General features: G+C 45.5%; 1 protein-coding gene across 2 annotated transcripts in view; it reads left to right on the forward strand.

Moving 5' to 3' along the window:
* BBS4 (Bardet-Biedl syndrome 4) overlaps positions 1 to 16,746 on the forward strand; it is a 566,073-nt gene that overhangs the window by 116,845 nt on the left and 432,482 nt on the right. The window contains exon 2 of one of the 2 annotated variants that reach the window (XM_078685032.1): positions 9,917 to 9,981. The exons of the other annotated variant lie outside the window; for it this stretch is intronic. The gene's annotated coding sequence lies outside the window, so the exon portion shown is untranslated. The remainder of the gene's footprint in view (positions 1 to 9,916; positions 9,982 to 16,746) is intronic. 2 annotated transcript variants of the gene reach the window in all.

A 16,746-nucleotide genomic window follows, 5' to 3' on the forward strand; every position in this document is an offset into this window, starting at 1 on the left:
GATTCCTTGCAGTGCCCGTGACTTTTAAGGTCAATGCGCATGCGCATTAAGCTTATGCGCATGCGCATTGACCTTAAAAGTCACGGGCGCGTGCATGTCCGTCTTTGTTTACCCGCTCCGCCCCCTCCCGCCGTGTCGCCTTGCCTACTCTCTTCCACAGCCTCCCCCAGCTCCGCCCCATCACTACTTGATTGCACGGCCGCTAGGCCGTGCCTCCCCTACTCTCCTCCCCCCTCCTCCTCTCCTCCCCTGCCTGCCTGCCGCTAGCCTTGCCTACTCTCTCTCGCACCCTCCCCCAGCTCCGCCCCCTCACTACTTGATTGCACGGCCGCTAGGCCGTGCCTCCCCTACTCTCCTCCCCCCTCCTCCTCTCCTCCCCTGCCTGCCTGCCGCTAGAAAGCAAACAAAATGTTAGCGGTAGCAAATAAAAGACAATATTACTGGGAAACACACAAAAAACCAGGCGCGCGTGATCGTGAGTTGTTGCTATTTTTCCTGATAGCACTCTGCAACTTGTATGAGGGATACAGTGCTCAAATTACTGTGCGGCTCGGATAGGATTACCGGGACTCTGCCATAAGCGCTTTCCTGCAAGCTGCAGCTCTCTGAAAGCTCGTCCAGGAAACCAGCACAGCAACCTTACATGACTTATTGCCAGGGGAGGGGGAAGGAAGGCAGTGCTTCCAACCGCGCTGCACTACTGCCACCTTCTGGCGCGCCGTCGCCCATCCCCCACCCCACGGCGGCAGACGCCAGCCCTCCCTGCCTCTTCACAGCCCTCCAGACAGCGGCGGCGACCGAACATGGAAATAAATCACTGATCTCTGAAAACCGGCGACAAGCGCGAAACCTTAGAAAGCGATAGGAAGGCAAGTAGCTACGCCACCCCCTAAAATTACATAAAGTGTAAAAGAGTAAATACAATCGTGTTATGTAATTAAAAATAAAAAAATAACGCTTTCTTTGTGTTGGATTCTGGACGGTAAATGAAACGGCGTAGGGCTCTCACATATGCATCACATGTTCGTTTCGCCACATAAAACGCCACTGAACTGACTGACTAAGAAAGAAGCGGGGGTTTTAGACGAGCACCGACCGTTCTCATTGGATGACAGGCATCTCTTCTGTAAATTATTAAAAAGAAAACAAAAAACCTCCCCAAAAAAAAAGGCTGCTCAGAAATTTTTTGACAGGTTCCTATTCCGTTCACGTCTTCACTGGACAGGCTCACCTTCAGATCTGCGGCTCCCAGAATATGTGTTCATTCGTTTAGGAGCCGTCATATTTCAATCAGAAATGTTGTCCTCACACACATCTTACCATATTGTGCCTCCTCATTCCAAATCTTTTTTTTGTGTGCAAAATATTTACTTTCTGTTCTGGTTTTATGTTTGTTAGCAATTTAAATATTGTTAACTAATGTTTGTCGCACGTGTACATCTGTACATTTGTAAGACTTTCTTCACAGGCTCATGATGGTAGCCTCTAGACTACCCGTGATTTCTCTATGCCCAGTGTCTTCTCTTTTTCGACTTTTTCCACAACTTTCCGTCTCACCCTCACTCACCCTCAACCCCTCACCCTCACACAGTGCAATAGGTCTCGGAGCATTTGAGTTAGAGCTTTTAGAAATGTTTATGGCTTTTTTTTTAATTCTTTAGCATTGGCTACAGGAAACAAAAATGCTAAAGATTTACACAAAAACCCATAAACAATTCTAAAAGCACTAACTCTAATGCTGCGAGACCTATTGCATTTCCAATGCTTGTTCTTTTTATACCGTTACTATGTATTCTTATGTACTCTTTTTGTACCTCGGGCTAGTCCGGTCGTGCTTAGTCTGTGACGCGCTCTAATACCTTCGGGTCAAGTTCTCGCTATATAAAAATCATTAAATAAGATTATTTGTGGGTTGCCAGTCAGGCCTCTATGCGTATACATGTACAGAAACAGCTCTGCTGGACAGTTATCCTCTCACCTGGAGATATAGAGCTACACTTATGTGGCACGTCTGATATTGTTAGACCTCTCTGCTGCTTTAACTATTCATGACCGCTCAATCCTATTACCTTTTGTTAAAGATGCAGTGTGCTGACAAGCCAGTAAATAAATCACTGATTCGCTTACAGGAAATCGACAGTTGAGAGTGTCTCTGAGACAAACATTCGTGGTTGGAGCAAAATATTCCTGCTTACGAACACCTGTGTTTCCCATTGATGTCAAACTTTTCACCATATTCTTCAAAATTTGGGATTGAAATTCCATAACTAAACTGATAGCAGAAATATAGCCTTCAGGCTGACGGATTGTTTAGAACAGGATTTAGTGCTTATAACACCCATGTTTCTGGAGATTCATTGTTGAATGAATTATACTATTCAGATTCATCGTAAAGCATCTCCATATGAAGCACCAAAAGCTAAGCATCTTTATAAGAACATTTCAATGGATAGTTTTACTGTTGGATACAATGAAAAGCTGGAGTCTCCTTATGGTATATTTAGTGTATTTCAAATAACAAATGCATTAAGTTGCTAATAAGAAGTTATTCATTTGTTTCAGAAACGCACAGAACAGTGGTCCTGAAGTACCATCATTGATTTGAAAATTGATTTGTGAAACTGCCTGCTAGTTGGCATGTCAAATAAGAACGTCCAAGTGTTTCAAGATCTGTAACACCTTGCAACAAGGACTGGTATCAGTAATCTTAAAGGGGAATGCATTATACGAGTCCTTCAGAGAATCCACTGGTTACAAATGTATGCCTCATAACATGTAAAGCTTTGAAAGTTCATCCTAGAGACTTCTAACGTCCACAACATTTAAAAGCCAGAATGCGCTCACGTCAGACCTTTATTCAGAAAGCCATGACCAAAAAATTCACTCAAGGGAGAAAAATGGAGTTCATTACTAAAAACTATGGAATTCGATTCTTAAATCCACGCAGAAGAGTAGTAATATCCTTCAGCTGAGGAGATTAATCAAATTGTCCTTTAATCGTTCCGTATCTCCTGAGATTTTCCATACTGGGATGGCAGTTTTGGGTTTGGTTGCATAGCATGACATTCTCTTACCATCAAGATATTGGCGCATCAGCAGCTATAGATGTCTGTGCTAACAAATACCGGGGCACCTAGCAAGAGACAGCTAGGGAAACTATTGTTTAGCCGAAGTGGGAAAAAATCCATCAAGTACAATCAAACTTGGAGGTGAGGAAATCGTCAACCACCTTTCAGCTTAGCAAAACATTACCAAAGGCAACTGACTACTTCACAATAAAGAAGCTCTCTGGCGTTTTCCGCAGATTAAATTGGTTGTCTCATACAAAGCACAGTAGAAGCAATGTTCGTAGCTCTGAAAGCCAAAGAAATCTGCTACTTTGCAATGGAAACAAGCATTGGCAAAGCCAATCTGTCTCGCCTATGCAAGAGCCATTTTAGCTGCTGTTCTGCATGGCTAAAAGTGGTGTGTAGTGGGGTAGATTGGAGTAGGGTAGAGTGGAATGGGGTAGATTGGGGTAGAGTGGAATGGGGTAGATTTGGGTAGAGTTGAGTGGTGTAGATTGGCAAAGTGGGGTAGAATGAGTTGGGGTGGATTGGGTAGATTAGATTGGAGTTGGGTGGGGTAGATTGGAGTGGGGGAGTTGGGCAGATTAGCATGGGGGAGAGTGGGGTAGAGTGGGGAGTAGTTTGATAGATAACAGTGGAGTTTGGCAAGGAGTGGGATAACTTTGAGGTGGAGTGAGGTTGATTGGAGTGGGTTGGCTTAGGGTTCATTGAAGTGGGGGTGGTGTGGGGTAGATTGGAGTATTTTGGAGTGAGATGGAGTGGGGTAGATTGGAGCGGAGTATTTTGGAGTGAGATGGAGTGGGGTAGATTGGAGTGGATTGTGGTAGAGGGGATTGTGGTAGAGTGGAGTGGAGGGGGGTAGAGTGGAGGTGGGTAGAGTGGAGTGGGTTAGAGTGGAGTGGGGTAGATTGGAGTGGGTTGGATTAGATCAAAGTGGATTGGGGTAGCTTGGAGTGTAGTGGAGTACAATGGGTTGGAGTGGGGTAGACAAATTGGGTTGGGGTAGATTGGAGTTAAGTAAATTGAGGTGGAGTAGGGTGGATTGGGGTGGGGTAGATTGGAGTGCGGTGCATTGGGTTGGAGTGGGATGGATTTGTGTGCAGTTAGATTGGAGTGGATGGGGTAGATTGTGGTAGATTGGAGTAGCATAGGTTGTGGTAGATTGTGGTGGAGTGAGGTTGTTTGAAGTGGAGTGGGGGTGGGGTAGTGTGGAGTGGGTTAAATTAGATTAGAGTGGAGAGGAATATGATAGACTGCAGTGGAGCCTGGAATGGAGTAGGGGGGTAAAGTAGAGTGGAGTGGGGGAGATTGGAGTGGAGGCAGGTACATTTGAGTGGAGTATGTTAGATTGGGGTACATTGAAGTGTGGTGGATTGGGGTAGATTGGAGTGGAGTGGAGTGGGGTAGAATGGAGCAGTTTGGAGTGCTATAGCTTGGAGTGGTTTGGGTTAGAGTAGTGTGGGGTAGATTGGATCGTAGTGGAGTGGATTGGGGTAAATTTGAGTGTAGCGGGGTAGAATGGAGAGGTATGTGGTAGATTGGGGTGGCGTAGATTGTATTCCATTTGGATAGATGGCAGTGGGGTAGATTGTAGCAAAGTGGAGTGGGTGGGTAGACTGGGGTACATTGATCTGGAATGGATATATTGGAGAGGAATGGGGTAGATTGGAGTGGGGTAAAGTCGAGTGGCGTGTTGCAACATGGAGTGAAGTTGAATGGAGTGTCGTGGCATAGGGTCTAACAACATTGAGTTGAGTAGAGTGGCATACTGGGGAGTATGCATAATGTGGTAGCACACTGCCATTACAGGCAACATATTTTCTATTGAGATGACCATTACATTTGCACCGAAATACGGTTTTGCTGCACACAAACTATAATGTGTGCCAATGTCATCACTTAGTGTGTTGATGTATTTTGCTCATATTTACATATGTTTCCATCTCACTTCGGAATTCAGAAAGAAGTCCTTCATTTGTACTAATTCTGATATATTCTGAAACATCAGCACAGTTCATTTTTGTTGTTGTATGCTACTAAAATAAATCCTACACCCTCTCCTCTTACATGGGCTCAGCAGGATTCTCACATACATTTGCTCACTTTAAAGTCAGAGAAAGAAAAATAAACACCAATCTCCCTGGAAGAAAGAGCCTGACATCGATCTCTGTCTGTGAATGCACAACAAATATAACAAAATAAGAACAAGATTTAAAGGCCTGTTTAGAGAAAGCGAGTTTGTGGAAGAAATCAGTAAACTAGGTTTGAGCAATGGGAGGGACAAACTCAAGCTGGACAGCCTAAAGCAAATAAAGTCAGCAAATAGCCAGAAAATGTGAGATGTAACCCACAAAGCCAATGGTAAGCAATTGGCGGAACACACTCCTAGGTCAGCTTTCTGAATGTCCACAAGATGTGTTTAGAAAACTAGACACCAGGCTGTGTGGTAGGCTTCCAGCTAAACAAATGGCCCCTTGCCATGAATCATGATTATTCTTGTCCCAAATGCCATAAACAAATAGGATGGGAAAAATATTTTGAATGTTGGTGTAAGATCAAATTTACCTCTGTCTGCGATAAGGGACTGGGTGTACTTTTCATATGCTTAAGAGGCATTTATGCTCATCCTACTACACAAACATCACCTTACATTCTTAAAATCTTATTTAGCAAGCAACCATACCAGTACAGAGTCTCCCCATTTGATTTGACATCAACTCCCTGTACTTTTTAAAAAATGTGGCAGTAATATAGGATTGTATAGGAAAGATGGAAGTTTTTTTACACATCGTTGACGATTAAAATGGTAAAAGCACTTTGAGAATTTGATAAAACAACCTCCAATGTTACTCCAGTACTTCATATAAACTATAGCAAATTAGCATCCCTCACACCGCAGGGAATCAAGTATTAATGAGCTTTATTGGGAACAGAGGCTATATATGTGTCTCCTTCTGGGAAGAGATTTTTTTCAACCATCCAGAAACGCCTGAACCTCCATAAATAGCCTGCGAGCTACAGATGGAAAAGTCTTGTCATTTTCATGAATTGATCATTCAATTTCTGTATATACCCTCCAATTACTCTTTTCCGGAAGTGAATCATGAACTAGAAGAATCCAGAACGAAGATGATCATGGTTACCCAGGACACACCAGTAGTAGTGTGCAGACCATCTTCATCTACCAAAGTTGCCAAACAAAAGATCACCATATAGAACAGACCTTGTGTCCAGGATTGAGGTCCAGTGCCTATCACAGTATTGTGTTTTTAAAGTTGAAAGTATGGTAACAGAGCACCTGCAGTGCAAAATATTAAAAGCTGTCCCCAGATGGTACCAACATCCTCTGGGGAGCCCACCAACCATTTACGAATTCTCCCAATGGCTAGACAAATGTTTGTCAAACGTGCTAGAAAGCACATTTCTTGACCAGGTTAGGCTTGCAGTTTTCCTATATGAAAGTAAATTTAGTGACATTATACATTTAATTGGGGTCCTTTAATATTACATAGACAGAGCCACCTTAGGGGGTGTTTGTGCAGATGAGGCAAGGTGCATAAATTCCCTATAGCCAAGTGGATAGGAAAATGTGTCGCCACATTTTATAAGAAAGTCAGCAAGACCTATATTTGCAGAGGAGGCTCCTACGCTACGACGGAGGAGCATCACCCCACTGCCCTTAGAGCAGGAAAAATAACATGATAATAAGGTCATTATTACCATTTTATATTCTTGTATGTTTGGGGCTGGGTTAGAGCAGGGCGGGGCTGGGGGAGGAGTGGTTTGCACACCAAGTTTGCATGTTCTCCACTGGGCTGCATTATACAGCCTGGTGAGAAACATGCCCCATCTCTAAATTCCAGTCTGAGTTCCGAACCATAGCGCTCAGACCTATCGCAACGCTTCATTGCAGCATTGTGATTGGCTTAGGGGAGGGGACCTGTGTGCTTCCTGGTTCCTGCCGTGGAGGGATTACGGAAGAGAGATGACGGAGGAAAGACGCGGCGAGGATGTAAGATTTATTTTCTTCTTTTGTATGTTGTACCCCCCCCCCCCGCTGCACCACCCCCTCTCGTTCCCTGCCAGCCGCTACTGCTTATTTGTGTTATTTTACAGCCAAAACCAGTTGGGAGGGGGGCCTGCAACTGATGTTCTTCTTATAAAAATTCCAATTAACAAAATTTGCAGGTGGAAAATGGAGATGAATCCATATAGTTGTCCAATCCTACTGTGTGGTGACCAGCATATATATGCAAATATGTTTGCTTCTTAGCAAAACATGCTAAATTAAAAACTATTCTAATTTCAGTCTCTCCCACAAGGCTTTGTTTTGTAATATATGCTAGTGTTTATGAATAATTACAAAATGTTTCTTTTGATAGAGAATTAAAAGTAAACTATTGGTAATCTTAGTTTCTTTGATGTTTATCGTAATTGAATTTTAAACATCTTGGTCACTTCACCTGGGAAGCTATAAAAATTACTGTGGAGGTAGGAATTACATTTTTTACTTCAAGGTAAATGACTAGTGACCAGAGTAATAACAGTCACTGCACTGCATTCTGGAAACTGGAGCAGCGCAGTATAGCTAGATTACCTCGCTATACTGCTTCAGCATTTTTGCTACCATTTCCTTTAACATCGTTTTGATTACACTTTTATTTAAGTGATAATTGCTTCTACATATGCATACGATTTCTTGAAAAAAGAACTATCTCCTTAAAAAGTGATCTGGAGTAAAAATTGAATGTCCTTCCTTGTATATATTCCTAGCACAATGAGCTATTTAAAATGACACTTTATTTTTATTTTCCTACCTTTAACCTGTGAGCTCCACTGGGTAAGCAGCTTTGGGTGCTACCTCGGGGATAGCCATCAACTTTTAATTGAACTAATTGGTTGCTGAAAACATCATCACTAAACAATGATGCCTTCGAAACTGTACAAAGTCTTGCAATTTTTCGCTTATCCCTGCCTCATAAATACAATAGCAAAGGTAATTTTGAATCCTCTCTTCTACTTATTCTTTCTTCATGAGTCCTCATTGCGGCTATATCTTTTTGAATGTAGGTTAACAGAAGCAATATCAGCTTATTTTCTTTTAGGTTTGTGTATTTATTCCTCTAGTATGATTTGCCCAAGGAGTTAATGGTCTAGTAAATATAGGTGCTCATATTAGGGTTGACTTCCTCCATAGCTCAGCGGGTTCCCGGTGTTCCAGTTCAGCATATTATTGATGGGGAAGTACTAATTGCCATCCCTGTCAGTGATATTTGGCCATATATACGACAAAAAAACGTATGAATTATTAACAGTTGCTCTGTTTAAATTGCCAAATCGAAAATTGGTTACTCATTCATGTCTGGTTTATGATGTGGGTAAAAGTAATGAAACAGAGTGAAGCCTCAAGAAGTCGCCTGTGAAATGGCAGCAAACGGGCGACCCTGGACTTAGTAATGCCCATATCATGTTCTGCACTATACATTGCCACAAGCTTCATGGTTTTACACCCAGGGGTGGGATTCATGCACTCTCTATGAGAGCAAAGGTAAAAGGTAGCATTGGTAACTTGTCCTCAAAATTAACTCATCAAGTTAAATTGCTGAGCTATTATATAAGATATATTAAATCTGTTTTGTATTCATTATCTGCTGCATGCATCTTTTAGTGATGCTCATGCTGTCAAAGCAGTTATCAAGAACATGCTTGCTCAATGCTAATGCCTTTCCTTATGATTGGGTGTAGATAGACTATCCTCCTTTTTTCTGTATAGGTAGATATAGATTTTTAAAACCTTGTTTTTTCTGCTGGCACTTTAATAGTTCTCATTTAGAGCACCTGAGCTTTAACATTACACTCCACGGGGATTGAGGCAACAGGGACCTCACATATCCAAATGTAGGGATCGTCAAAACTAGTTTTTGGTGCACAGAACTAGAAGTCCAACTCCCCTAAACTTCCCAATGAACCCTTAATGCACAATGGTTCAGCACCCAACATCGTGTGATTCTAGTAATTTTACATCAAGCAAGAGTTCAGCAAAAACACTTAGGATATTGTAAAACAAATGACCTATTTCATAATACAAAGCATCAATTATACATATTAGAATTTGAATCCTTTATTCTTTTAACATCATAATCAGTTTAGGAACCGTAACCGACGCCTTTCGTCCTCTCGGACTTCTGGCCTCTCAATAAAAATCTTCTTAGTTTGGCTAGACAGTATAGCTTAGTTAGTTCCTCTATCTAAAGTTATGTATTTCATCGATTTTTGTATCATCTTAATATGAGGTGGGTCCACATTAATGTTAGTTACAAAGCCATAATTTAGGAGGATGTGAAGGATGTTGTCATACGTTACATTGTCGAACCGGGTGTGTGGAGAAATTGGGAATTCTGTCCTTGAACTATAGGATGCCATCAATTGGAGTGTATATTGTAGATGACAACATCCTTCTCATCCTCCTAAATTATGGCTCTAAATAAGACTCCATCATTTTTACTTAAGGTATATGTATAATGTGGACCTAGCCACTGGTACAACTGAGCACTTCACAGTAAACTGTAGCAGAACTACAGAAGAACGCTAGAAGGGCATGGAAAGAGCGAGGGAGAGACACAAGTTATACCTAAGACACAATGTGAACATTTGTGTCTTTAAGTCTTCTGGAAGGAAATTGAGTTGTGAGTTTTTGCATCCTGAACATGTCCATCTTTAAGTTTTTTTGTGAAGTATTGCAAGTTGATGGTGAACATTATATTTCCTGTAAGATGATTCTAGCGTCTCCGTGCTTGACAAGAAAGAAAGAGTGGTCCACTGTCTTGAACCTTTTCTCTTTCTCTTAGATCTCAGGGCATGTGTGGTTTACACTTCAAGTAGCTGAGGAGGCCGAGATATGAATCACTGTGAAGTGAGTTTATGCTTTCAGAAATAGCCAGTAGAGTGCTATTGAATCTGTATTTTATGTTCTGATTTGTTAGTGTCTGATAAGTTGAGAAGCTGTGTGAAGCGTAGCTTTGAGAGGTATGATTGTTGATTTAGGCAGAGCAGAAAAATAGCATTATTGCCATCTAGAAGGGAAATAACCAACATATTATGAAATCTGCGAAATTAATGGAAGGTTTCAGCTTCCTTGAATGAAGGATTTGAAAGGAAGCAGCTTTTTAAATTTATAAGAGGTGGTGAGATATATTTAGAGTTGAGCCAATTATTTAAAGTGGTTTGAAGAATGATCCCAAGGTGAGAGAGATGACCAGTTCTGTTAGTGTTCTAAACCATTTTTGAACAGTGGGTAAATAATTTTTGCAGTGCAGTTAGAGCAATTCAGTTTTTAGTAGGGTAAATATCACGTAGATTAAGGACATCAAATTTATGAGGCTTTAAGATTTTGTGGTACAGTAGATTATGACCTGTATATTGATGCACAATTATTTGTTTATCTCACAACATTGACCGGTTGGTTCCATGGAGAAGTTGAAGAGGGTTGGTGATAGGATGGAGCCTTGGGAACAGAACATTTAATTATGTTAAATTAAGTACCGTCCATGCACAAGAAGTTGCTTAAAGATTTATTGAATTAATTTAAGATTGGTTTCAGGTACAAGTTCCAATGTGGCACCTCCGGAGAACCATCACCAGACTATAGAACAGAAAACAGAACCACAAAAGAAGGGGCATAACAATGCCAGAACAAGCAGAAAATGCATCCATCCACAACTTCAAACCCATGCAACTTTAACACTTCAAGCAGTAGAACGAAACCACTGCCTAACTAAATACACAGTGTACATAAAGTAAAACAGTATCTAGACTCACAAAGACCTAAACTACATAATAAAATAGGAGAATATTTCACCACAATGCCACACTGGATAAAATGTAGTTGCACCACACTACAGGAAAAAGGTCACTCCGTCTGTGATAAGCAAACTCATACTTTCACCAAAGATGCTTGAGACAGACATGTAAAACAAAAAAAACAGCTAAACTGATCAATGATGCATCCCATTCTTCACTAGAGCATGAATGCCACCATAAAGGCTCCCATGTCAAAACCTTAAAGTAGAACTACAAGCGTATATGAAACTCCTACAGTGGAAATATAAAGAAACATAAAAAGTCCAAACTGTCACCACTTCCTTTAAGAGAAACTATTACATAAATAATATCAAACTCTAAAAATCTAAGCTGCCACTACCAGTTCGTGGTGGCATTAAAACATACATAATGTAAAATCAAAGCATAGAGGTTATGATTGGGCACTACCCTAATCAAACCAATCCCTTAAGGCCTCAAGGTACACCAGGAATACATGACCAACAATAATGACATGGGACGTGGAACAGAAGAAATGTACAAGCATGTTACTTTTTTCCAATACCAAGCTATTGTAAACCAAGAATGAGGCTCTTACATTCACTAAAAGTGTGCTGCACAAAACATGCTTGGAAGCAAGGAGGGAACCCTCACAGACTACACCAAACGCACTACAATAAACATGTAGTTGAAGCCTCACAGTTACATCCTATGCACATCCCTAAAAGTCTAAATGCCTAACTACATCAAATGTATTTATAGCGTCCTGGTATTTAACTACTTCCAAACCAAGACTCCGAACAATTCCTTTACCTACATAAGATTCTTACCTTTGGCAATTTATTGTCGCTTGATGTCTACATTTCTACATATCATATGTAAAGGCTTTTCCATTGCAGTTGTCCCAAGGGTCCTTCTATATATTATTTTCCTGAAGATGGTCTTCAGGATTTACTTCTGAATAGGACCGAAACGTTGACTAGTTCCCCACATCAACCTGTGAATTCCATGCATATTTGAGAATCTGGACTCTTTTTTTTTTTTTTTTTAAATTTGTTTTATTGTCGCATCAAAGTAAATGGATACAGTAGAAATTATCAGCTGACGTGGCCTCAACATTCAGCCATGCGTGCAACGTTTTTCGGTTTATACAACTGGTGCAAATAAACAATTCCTCAATTAATCTGTGCAGATCGTACAACCATGTCTGCTGGTCGGGAGACAGTGAACCTGCATAGCCAAGAGGACAGTGGATGATAACAGGTACGTAAATTCCCGTCTCAAGGGCGTTGGATCAGGGCCTGTACTGTCCGTGAACGGTGCTACCAGAGAACAGGGGGGGACAAAACCGTGGGAGGGAAGCATGTGGGCGCTAGCATGGTCAAAGTAGGGGGATACCGGTGACGGGCGTCAGGGGGGGGGGGACCCAAGGAGTTAATCAGCCTGCAGTCCAGAGGGGTGAGTAGGCAATCAGGAGCCTGCTCTGGGGGAGGGGGGGGGAGACATCGGGTAGATGCTATTGGTCTTCTCGGGCTGGGAGGGGAGGGGAAGGGGTAGGCGGATCACTTACACTTGTGGACTGTCGGAAGCTGTGGAGGAGCATGGCCCATTCCATGGATATGGGAAATTTACGCGCGCCCCTGGCTTCTTCCTCTCTAAGAGCATCCTCTTCCGCCGCCGCCCATTTACCGACCGCCCCCGTCCAGGCTGCTATAGGGGGACCCTCCGGGGATCGCCAGCGCATGGCTATGCATCTGTTCGCTAACAGGAGCGCTAAGGACACGAAGCGTCTATGCACTGGGACTCGTTTAGGGACATGAAAGATGCCTAGTGCGCTAGACTCCCAGGTGGATAATGTGGTGAGGCCTGTCAGTTCCGACAGGGTGTCGTGTACCGCCCGCCAAAAGGAATGAAGGTCGGGGCAGCTCCAAAACATGTGGCGAAAATCTGCGGCAGGGGCGCAGCATCTGGGGCATAGAAATGGCGTGGAGGGATAGAATTTCTGTAAGCGCGCTGGGGTGAGGTACGCCCTGTGTAGGATATAGTATTGGATGTTCTTGAAGCGGGCGTTCCTAGAGACTCGTTTGGGGGCTTCCAGCGCCTTAGTCCACTCAGTCATGTAGCGCGCGGCCTATGTCCTCCTCCCACGTAGTTCGCAAGGTCGTCAGGGGAGCGTGTGAGAGTTCTCGGATGGATTTATACAACCAGGTGACTAAGTGGCGTCCCACCCCCATCCGTAGGATAGTGTGTATTACTGGATGCGTGTCTGGCTCACCCGTACGAAGGTTAAAATGGGGTCGGTATCCATCAATCAGCTGTCGATATCTGAGGAATTGGCCCGGGGGGAGCCCGTATTCAGCGGTCAGGCGGTCAAGTGTTTTTATCTGGCCTTCCTCAAAGAGCGACTCCAAATCCGTGATGCCACAGAGCGACCATTCGGCGAAGCACGGAGCCGTGAAGTAGGAGTCTTGCCTGGGGCTGCCTATCAGTGGTAAGAGCGGAGAGTACGGAGGTCTATTGGGGGACATTCGGTGGATCCGCATCATGCACCGGCGCGCTATCGCCACTTGGAGGGGGTATGTGCGCCGTGGCTTGGTGCCCGGGAGCAGTAGACGGGTGAGTTCCGGGGTCGCGATTCTGCCGGTCGAGGTGACAGTTTCCTGAGGGTAACGGTCCGCCGTCCAGTACGACAGCCACTGGAGCTGTGCTGCAAGGAAGTATGACTCGAAGGACGGAGCTCCGAGCCCTCCCAGCGTCGTGGGAAGTTGGAGGGTTTTTAGGGCGACCCTGTGTCGGCCCTCGCCCCAGATAAGGATCCCTAGGAGGGAGTCAACGTCACGGAAAAAAGATCTGGGCGGCACCACTGGTAAATTCGTGAAGTGGTATAGGAGTCGGGGAAGCATTATCATTTTAGCCAGTGCAATCCGACCTATTGGGGCTAGTGGGAGTTTATTCCAGAAGGCAACCGCCGGGCGCAGACTGGCAAGTGCTTTGCAGTGATTCCCTGCGAAGAGGTCAGCTGGGGAATGGTACAGGTGAACACCAAGGTATCGGGGGGCTTCCGCGGACCATGAGAGTTTATGCGCTCCGAGCTCGACTTCCCGGGGGGGCAGGCTCGGGTGTAAGGGGTAGACTGTGGATTTATCCCAGTTCACCTGTAGTCCCGAGGCAACCGCAAATTCCTCCAGTGTCGCCCCTATAGGGGTCAAGTCCGTTTCGATGTCACGGACGTATATGAGGAGATCATCCGCGTACATGGAGACGCAATGCGTGCTGTCCGCAAGTGGGATGCCCCATTCCGCACCTTCCAGGCGCAGCCGAACCGCCAGCGGCTCGACTGCCAGTGCGAACAAGAGAGGCGACAGGGGGCACCCCTGTCGCGTGCCTCGCCGAACCTCGAACGCTGGTGATATACGTTTCCCAATACGGACCCGCGTGGTCAAATCGGTGTACAAGAGGCGTGTGTATGCTATAAGTGTCGGGCCAATATTGAGGCGTTGCAAGACCGAGAAGAGATAGGGCCAGGCGAGGGTGTCAAATGCCTTCTCCAGGTCCATAATGAGGCAGGCGGCGCGGGGAAATCTGCCACGCACCTGATCTTGTACATGGAAGACTCGGCGAAGGTTCTGGGAGGTGTTCCTCCCCGGAACAAAGCCGCATTGGTCAGGGTGGACCAGCGGGCGTATGACCTGTGCATAACGGTCAGCTAGAATTTTCCCCAGGATTTTACAGTCGGCCGGGAGGAGCGTGATAGGGCGGTACGATCCCATGTGGAGTGGATCTCTCTGGGGCTTGGGAAAGGTGACAATCACGGATTCCCGCAGTGACTGGGGTAACCTCCCCAGATGGAGGGATGCCCCAAACACCCTTGACAGATGGGGGACCACTAGGGGAGAGAATGTCGAGTAGTATTCCAGCGGGAAACCGTCCAGTCCTGGCGCTTTATTCCGGGACATGGCACGAATCGCCTGGGTAATGTCAGAGGGTTTGATCTTGGTGTCAAGGGTGCGCTTGTCCACATCCAATATTGTAGGTAGCGTCAGTGGGCGTAAAAAACTATCCACAGAAAATGGGGAACAGTGGGTCGGAGTCCCGTACACTTGTGTATAGTGTCGTTGGAACGCTAAGAGGATCTCGGCTTGTGAGCGCACCAGCACGCCGTCCGGATTGACAATATCCGTGATCGGCTTGATTTCCGTATCCTGCCTCGCCATCCAAGCCAGTAGCGCTCCAGTTTTGTCCCTGTCCTTATGCACCCTAGAGGCGTAAGACCTAAAATTGTATTTTCGGAGGTCAGCGCAGGCAGTCTGATACTCGGTCTTAGCCTTGGCCGTGAGCATGGCGTGCTCCTCCGAGTCGTCAGGCTGTGTAGTGAGTGCGGCTAGAGTCTGCTCTGAGGTTTGGAGCATCCGTTCCAAGGTGCGACGGACCCCGACGACCTGTTTGATGCATTCGCCCCTTGCCACCACTTTAAAAGCGTCCCATTCCACCAGTACCGACGATGCCGGGCCTGTTTTGTGTGTAAAGTAGTCTTGGATGCTGGTCTTGTGTGCGTCTCTGAATACTGGGTCCGAGAGGCAGTCTCTAGGGAGGCGCCAGGTGGGGACTGACGGGTGCGGGGGGCGCCAGTTCAACCGAATGATGTGGGCATCATGATCCGAGAGGATCCGACCCAAGTAGTCTGTAGATGCGATCTTAGGGAGGATCGGTGTAGAGCAGAGGAAACGGTCCAGGCGGACCCTGAGGTTATGTGGGATCGAGTGGAAGGAGTAAACGCGAGCCAGTGGGTGTAGGTGTCGCCATGCGTCGGTGAGCGCCCAGTGCGTGGTCCATGCCCTGAAGAGGTCTGCCTGCCGGGGGGCCGGGGAGTGTGTGGGGGGAGGATGTGAGCGATCCAGGGTGGGGTCCAGTGTGCAATTAAAGTCACCTCCCAGTACCCACGGAACTGTAGTGAACTGGGCCAAAACGCCCGTAAGGTGGTCCCAGAATTTGTCCTGATCTGTGTTGGGGGCGTATATGCTGCCAAGGAGTATACCTTGGCCATCAAGTATCCCTTCTAAAAGCGCATACCTGCCCTCTCTATCTACCACCCGTCGAAGCTCCCGGAAGGGAGTGCCAGGCCTGACCCAAATTAACGCGCCGCGCGCAAACGCCGAATAGTGTGTGGCACAGAGGATCCCTCGCCATTTGACCTGCAAGCGAGTGAGTTCGGTGGTGTTAATGTGTGTCTCCTGTAGAAACGCAATATTGGCTGACATGCGCCTAATATATGAGTAAACAGAGTAGCGTTTGCTGGGTGTGTGTAGGCCTCGTACATTCAGTGTAAGGACATTAATGTCTGAGCATGAAACTGCCATTCTTAGGGTGTTGTGAGTGGGAGAGGGAACCCCCTGCAGCCCCCGACGGCCGCCAGTGTGTATGTGTCACGTGTGTTCCTATGCGCCGGGCTTCCACAGTCATGGGGGAGGGACTAAGGGGAGTAACAAGAAACAGAACTTTAGGTGGGAAACAGTCCCAATACTGGGGATATCTCACCGGAGGTGGCATATCCAAACTAGTGTCCCACTAGGGGAGAAATACGAGTAACTGCGGGGGGTGACAGCGTGTGTCGCTGCTGGGCTTGTGCGCGGGTCGGGCTCTTGCAGGAGAAACGTCTATCGCTCGCTAGCGCTTACAAGCATATGACAAAGCAGTCTAGGCTCCTAGACGTCGCGCAACACAATAGAACACCATGAGAAGGATATAACATTAGGTAGTCCTTTCATCATGAAGAGGTGCCAGGTTGGCTGGCCAGGGTAGCTTCCAAGGTGTGCACCGCTACAAGGGGGGAGGAGATTGGTCCAATCCCCGACATTGTTCC

The sequence above is a fragment of the Lissotriton helveticus genome, chromosome 3_2 (assembly GCF_964261635.1).
Source record: "Lissotriton helveticus chromosome 3_2, aLisHel1.1, whole genome shotgun sequence".
Lineage (NCBI taxonomy): Eukaryota > Metazoa > Chordata > Amphibia > Caudata > Salamandridae > Lissotriton > Lissotriton helveticus.